General features: G+C 34.5%; 1 long non-coding RNA gene across 1 annotated transcript; it reads right to left on the reverse strand.

Moving 5' to 3' along the window:
- Positions 1 to 6,090: 6,090 nt before the first annotated feature.
- Positions 6,091 to 6,856, reverse strand: LOC141393002 (uncharacterized). The gene is made up of 4 exons (XR_012409956.1): positions 6,634 to 6,856; positions 6,495 to 6,571; positions 6,378 to 6,432; positions 6,091 to 6,294 (listed from the first exon to the last, which is right to left on the reverse strand). It is a non-coding gene; the product is annotated as an uncharacterized lncRNA (long non-coding RNA).
- Positions 6,857 to 7,101: the final 245 nt, after the last annotated feature.

Raw genomic sequence — 7,101 nt, forward strand, 5'->3', positions numbered from 1 at the left:
TGCTTTTTATTTATGTTGGGATATTTCGCAATGGCTTGCATTTTTATTGCACCTTTAGACTGATTAAAATGCAATCCGAAGAATGAACATAAATGCAATCCAAAGCACTACATCTTAAGCCGTGATTTGGATCGGAAATGGAGTGCATCCTAGCTGTGTGCTGCGGAAGCAAAATGGAGTGCATCCTAGCTGCGCGCTCTCTTGTAAAATTCATAGGAAAATATGTACTCCAACGGCAATTGTACTGTACACTTGTACTGATTAAACTGCATCCACGGATGCAAACTTTTTGCTGGGTAGATTTATCAATCATATCGTTTTATTCTTTTTGGTGTAAACCTTTTTCGCTACAACGTCTTACGGCGTCGCCCACACGTCATACGCTCTTATGAATAGTACCCTTTTCATTAGCTGTGGTTGGTCGATTTTCTAACTAGCGCCCCCTTTTTTTCTTTTTAGATTAGCGCATGGTATAAGTAAAGAGGTAGATTTAAATGAAAACAATCTATAGACCCCTTGTTTTCCTGAATTCCTAAAACGTCAAAATTAGTAAACACTAAAGCAACAAGTGGGTTTGTTTACAATACCATTTTTGAGAATTTTATAAAAAACGCGATAAATAAATGAAGTGTCAAGATTTTTCCACATAATCAAGTTGTGGATATGATGAAATGTTTGTTTCAATGCAAAGCTGACGAATTTCTTCCATACAAATGTTCTAAAAACAGTTTCAAAAACGTGAATTCGATTGTTTTTAAAATTGTTTTGCATATTATTCAAACAGCACAGACACATACACAGATTGTGTATATTGTTTTGAAGTTTTAGGAACAGTCGAAAGAAAAAAATTAAATTGACAGGAAGCTATAGCTAACCTTTCTTATTAAACCATGGATTAGCGCAAAAGTAATCCTCCTATCAGAAAATTATATAAATTTTGCGATTGGTCCCTAATGTGAACTTTCTTTTAAAAGTCACATTGATGTTTTGGCAGGCAAAGTCTGGGGTACTTTGCGAAGAATCTATATGTATAATTTGTACTTTCCTCAACGTGTTAAACTAATTTTGGGTGTAGTTTACAATATATGTAAATGTCATATGACATGAAATTTTCCATCATTATATAGTCGCTAATATGTGCAATATTGGGGATTTTTTTACGCCATTTACTTTGTGCGTCCACACCAGCAAAAATGTAATAAAATTAGGTCTCCACATTGCCTGCGTGGGCAGATATGGAATGTTTTTCTTTCGTGTCATATGACATTGATAGATAGTGTAAATTACCTCTAAAGGAGTGTTTACACTATCTATGAATGTCATATGAGATGCCAAATTTGCTACCTGTAAATGTTGTACACATACGCTTTGTTCCAGAACTAAAAAGTTTTTACAATTTTTACCACTTGTACACATTTTAACCTAAAAGGCGTTCCCGTACACAAAAAAAGTTGTAAAATGTTCGTCAGTCGTTTCTCGTCTCTTGTTGACATTAGACTACGCGCCGGTCGCAGTAATTTTTTCGTTTTTCTTTTATGCGTGTCTTCTTTGACATTATACATCAACACACACTCACACACATCATACAATAATCAAAACACACAACCCCATTCATCGTTCTTTCTTTTGTTTAATTAAAATTTTACAATTGATTGAATAAAAGTTTAATTTTTTTATGGAAAATTGGGGACCCGGAGCCGCCTCCTCGTTTGGATACGAGGAGATGATTCGAGTCTGCTATTAATCCTGGAAGTAAAAAATTTAAAAACAATCAGCCAATACCTACATCCACACCATCAGCATCTACATCCACACATACATCCTATCCTACCAAATTACCTGAATTTCCCAATGATACTGTCCATTACAAAAACACAATCATTTCCACTAACAGCAATAACAATAGCGCAAATAAAGAAAACACAACTCATTCCAACATTGCTAACACAAAGAATAATCCAGCAGACACTAACATATTAAATTACAATATCTATGAAAATTCTCCAATCCTCTACAATGAGTGCAACCTAGGCCCTTTTTATGTACTAATTACTTCAGATGAGCCATTCAGCTCTAGAAAGAAGAATTCCGAATCACATTTATTTGCTAAACTGGCAAGTGCTGATATTGCTGCACATTTTGTGGCCAAAAGTATAGCTTACAAAACATTCAGATTAACTTACAATAATTACAATTCGCAAATAAGTTCGTCCTGGATCCAAAGCTTAAAAGCATTGGTCTAAATGCGTTTATCCCAGACAGATTCGTTCAAAAATTTTATATTATAAAATCCGTCCCAGTTGGCTTTACTGGTCAAATGATTGTAGACCAAATTAATAACAGCGATAATGAATTTAAAGCTGTGTCTGTTTATAGATTCAACTACAAAAATGAGGAAGGCAAATACGTACCATCACAAACTATTAAAGTAGGAATTGTTGCAGACTTTCTCGTCATAGAAATAATAATGTTTAGTTCCTTAATTGAAACAGAATTGTATATTCCACCTGTACGTTTATGTAAAAACTGTGGTCGTTTGGGGTATATAGCCATACGATGCAGATCCAAGAAAAGATGCCTTCTCTGTGGACAAAATATCATATGTCCCAATAGTTGCTCAGAAGAAAAATGCGATTCATGTCTTACCACTATAAAATGCACAACTTCTTGTACTCTTCCTAGATGCATTTTATGTAATCTATACGATCAAAATGCGATGGATTCAAAAAATGTCCAAAATATGGTTATGAAAAGACAATCAGAGAAGCAATGGCTATATCAAATCTTTCTAGGAAAGAATGTCTTCCAAAGGACTCTTCCAACTATTATGAAATTCTTAACGACCCTCGTTATGAAAATGAATTCCCGCAAATCTGAAGCAGAAGTAAACCTCCTACTAGGTCACTGAAAGATGAATTTAACCGAAGATTAACAACAACAAAATATAACAAAATGGTAGTTAAAGCTCCACCGAGGCAATTGATTACGGCAGAACCCGAATCTATTGATCCTACAAGACCAACGTTTGAACACAAACAATTTTCCAAAGTATCTCAGTATGAGAAAATCCTTTCTTCTTTTACAAAACAATTGGCCGTTGTCCTTGCGAACGCAAATTGTACCGAAGGTCAGGAAATCCTGAATCAGTTCTCCAATGCTGTCATCACATCAGCTCAAAACAATCCAAATAATCCTATTAATGATGAATGTGAGAATCCTGCAATATAATATACCGAGTTTCAATAAAAACAAAGCTTATCTTGAAATTTATTTAAACAAACGAGCAATTGATATTTGCATATTAAGCGAAATTTTCAATGTAGATGAAAATGCAACAAACTGCTGCATAAAAAATTACAACATAATAACAAAAAAAAAGAAGTGACAATTATGGTGGAGTTGCCATAATGCACAATAACAGTATCCGCATGAAAAAAATTACTTTCAACACGAACCTAGACATCTTGATCTGTGAAAATTTGTCACAAAATTTTATCATTGTGACTGTCTATTTTCCACATTCCGTTAAATCGAATAATTTAAAAAATGAACTAAGCAAGTTGATAACTTTTTTGGAATACACCCCTAATGTAATTATAGCCGGTGATTTTGACGCTAGAACAAAATCCTACGGAGACGTATTTGACACTGTAAGAGGTTCCACTGTAAAAGCCATGATGGATTGCTCGAACTTTCGATGTATTAATAATGAATCTGCTACTTTCAAGAAAAATCTATATGACAACTCTGCTGGTTCGGTATTAGATCTAACATTTACTAACTACAGATCTCCCATGGAATGGAATGTGAAAGACATTATGATTGGCGGAAGTCATCATAAGCCAATTGTAATAAACATTGCTGACATTAAACCTAGACAACAACACTTTTTAGCTAAAAAACATCTGCTGAAAAATTTAGCCAACTTCAATGTAGAATCGGACATGCATACTATTCAAACACAACTAAATCACTTAATAAAGAAATCTACCTTTGTAATTGGTCCAAAAACTAAACTTTACTCTTGGTGGAATACTGATGTAGACAGATGCATGAGGCTAAAGGAAGCTGCGGAGAAGAAATTCGAAGGCTATAAAAATGCAGAGAATGCTGCCCTTGCTATGGATGCAATAAAGAATTTTAGAAAAGCTGTCAAAAAGGCAAAACAGGAAGCAAAAGCTTCGAATTTAAATAAGCTGAATCAAATAAATAATTCTAAATCTTTATTCAGATATGTTAAAGGATGCAAATCAGTCTTTGAAACTCAGGCAACATCCAAGTGGAGTCCTGATAACAATGAACGTTTTCTTCAACACATATGTGACCAAGTTCCTAATAACAATGATATTTGTGACACATCCTTGTATAACAAGCAATCAAAAAATTTCTCGATGGAAGAATTGGAATATGTTCTGGATAATAAGAAAAAACCATCAGCAGCTGGACTGGATGGTATCACCTACGAAATGGTAAATAATTTCTCTGCAGAAGGAAAACAAAATCTGTTACTTTCATATAACAAACTATGGACTACCTGTGAATTTTTAGAGGAATTGAGAAATATTACAATTATCCCAATACCTAAAAAGGGCAAAGACCTAGATATTCCGACCAACTTCAGGCCAATAGCCTTAATTTCTGTTATGGCGAAAATAATAAATTTAATGGTAAAACAACGTTTAAACACTTTTCTGGAAGAACAGAAGGTTCTACCAGCGAGATCATATACTTACAGAAAAAATGTATCAACTGCAACCTGCATAAGCGATCTTCTTCATACAATTAATCTACATAAAGAGAAAAATGAAAAAGTTTTAATTCTTTCCCTGGATGTTTCAAGGGCTTATGAATCCGTAGATATCAAATGCCTTAAGATAATTTTTGAAGAGTTGAATATCCCAGAACAAATCAGAGTATGGATAATGAACTTTTGTGCAAAAGGATTCTTCATATGGGAATTTCCAGTAAGAACATGTACAACGAAATTCCACAAGGAAGCTGTCTTAGCCCAACTCTCTTCAATTTATATACGATGGGACTACATGGAGTGTCGGACAATAACACGCAAATATTTCAGTATGCCGACGATTTTATTATGTTGGTAAGCAGTTATGACTTTGAAAGCGCAAATTCAATACTTCAGCGTAAACCTTCTTCATTTGAAATAAATGTCGACAAAGCAGCTGTAATGTATGTGGCCAAAGGTGGCAGGAAAAATCCATACGTTATCTTAAATAGCACTCCAGTAAAAGTAGTAAAATCTATAAAGTTCTTGGGCAGATTCATTAAAAATAGCCTTTCTCTCAAAGAGCATTACGAGGAAGTAATTTCATCCTGCAAAAACACCATAAATGCTTTGAAAATAATTACAGGACCAAAATTGGGCATACATCCTACTAAAGCCGTAAATCTATCTAAATCTGTCGTTTTCTCAAAAACTGAATACGTAATTTCATCAATGGCGCATAGACCCACATACATTAACAAAAAATTAACAAGTTTTCAAAACCAGATGCTACGACGAAACTTGGCTTGGTACCTTCCACACCTAATCACGTTGTCTGCGCACTAGCTGGCATCCTTCCAACAGATCTGAGAGCACAATTCTTAGCCTCTAAAGAACTACTACGTTTAAAAATTTACAACACTGCATTGTTCGACTATTTCACTCAAAGTCCTTCAATAAAAACAGGCATTGGATATGTCTACACAAAGTTCCAAAATATTTTGACAACTTGCAGATCGGCTACAATGTAGACTCATCAGGAAAGATTAACTTCCAACTAAATAATTTTGTCACCAACAGGAATGATATATCTGTAGAATGTCTGAAAGTGATATATAACAAAATTATAAATGATTTTAAGTCAATAGGAACATCAATTTGGGCCACTGATGCCTCGGTCTCTACAAACAGTACTGGGTGTTCAGTGTGCAACATTTCGTCCAACCAAAATTTCCTATATAGGATTTCAGAAAAGGTTTCGTCCTTAACGGGTGAATTACATGCCATTGAGAAAGCCATTGACGTCATAATTGAGGATGGAATAAGTACTGCTGCAATATTCACCGATAGCAAAAATGCCTGCCTTCTTCTAAGAAATAACTCTTTATTTAATTGCACCGCCTACAGCATAACTAGAAAAATTTTACAGTCTAACATAAAGAAAATTACTTTTATTTGGACCCCATCGCACGTTGGGATTGGACCAAACGAGACGGCTGATTATTACGCCAAGCATGCTGCGGACACGGGATGTGTCATACCTCTATCACTTTCGGTCACTGATGCATCTAAAAAAATTGAAGAACAGTTATGGATTGATTTCACAAACAGTTATAAGCATATATCCTTATCCAAAGGTGCATATTTTTACCAATTTTTCCCTGAACCGTCGAAACATCCATGGTACAAAACATCAAAGTTCAAATCTGAAGATATAAAAGTCATTAATAGACTTTTCAGTGGACATACGTACACAAAAAAATACTACCACAGAATTGGCATCTGCAACTCCAGCCTTTGTGAGCTATGCGATGTTATTGAGGATGAAAAACATCTGATCTTCCACTGTAAGAAATATGAGACACACAGGAATAAATATAAAATCTTCCGGGAGTTCAACAACCTACCTGATGTTCTTAAATCGAAAAATGCCAATCACTTTAAGGAGCTAATCGACTTCATCAACATAAGCAGAATTGATTTATAGACTGCCTTTTTTTGCTACATGTTCTTTAACTTTTGTTTAATTTTTCTTTTATTAATTCAAACACATTTGTTTTGCTATAGTCTTTCTTTCGCAAGTATATTATGTATATTTGTTTAGTATGCAAATACCAAAAAGAAATAATAAAAGAGTACTCTGAATGGTGTCAAGTAACCATTAACCAGTCGTGGTGAATGAGCACATATGTATGTGTTTCCTTCCACCAACCCACTTGACCATTGTATGAAGTAAAAAAATGTTCGTTTCTCTTTAAACTTTTAACTCGACGAATTTGAGCGCGTAAAAAATAGTAAAGTGGTTGCCGGCGTCTGATTGGCTGATACGCTGACTTCGACATTTGTTCCAGTTTTTTACGTATTTTCCATTTTTC

Source organism: Musca autumnalis, unplaced genomic scaffold, assembly GCF_047663935.1.
Source record: "Musca autumnalis isolate F117 unplaced genomic scaffold, ASM4766393v1 scaffold_2, whole genome shotgun sequence".
Classification (NCBI taxonomy): Eukaryota; Metazoa; Arthropoda; class Insecta; order Diptera; family Muscidae; genus Musca; species Musca autumnalis.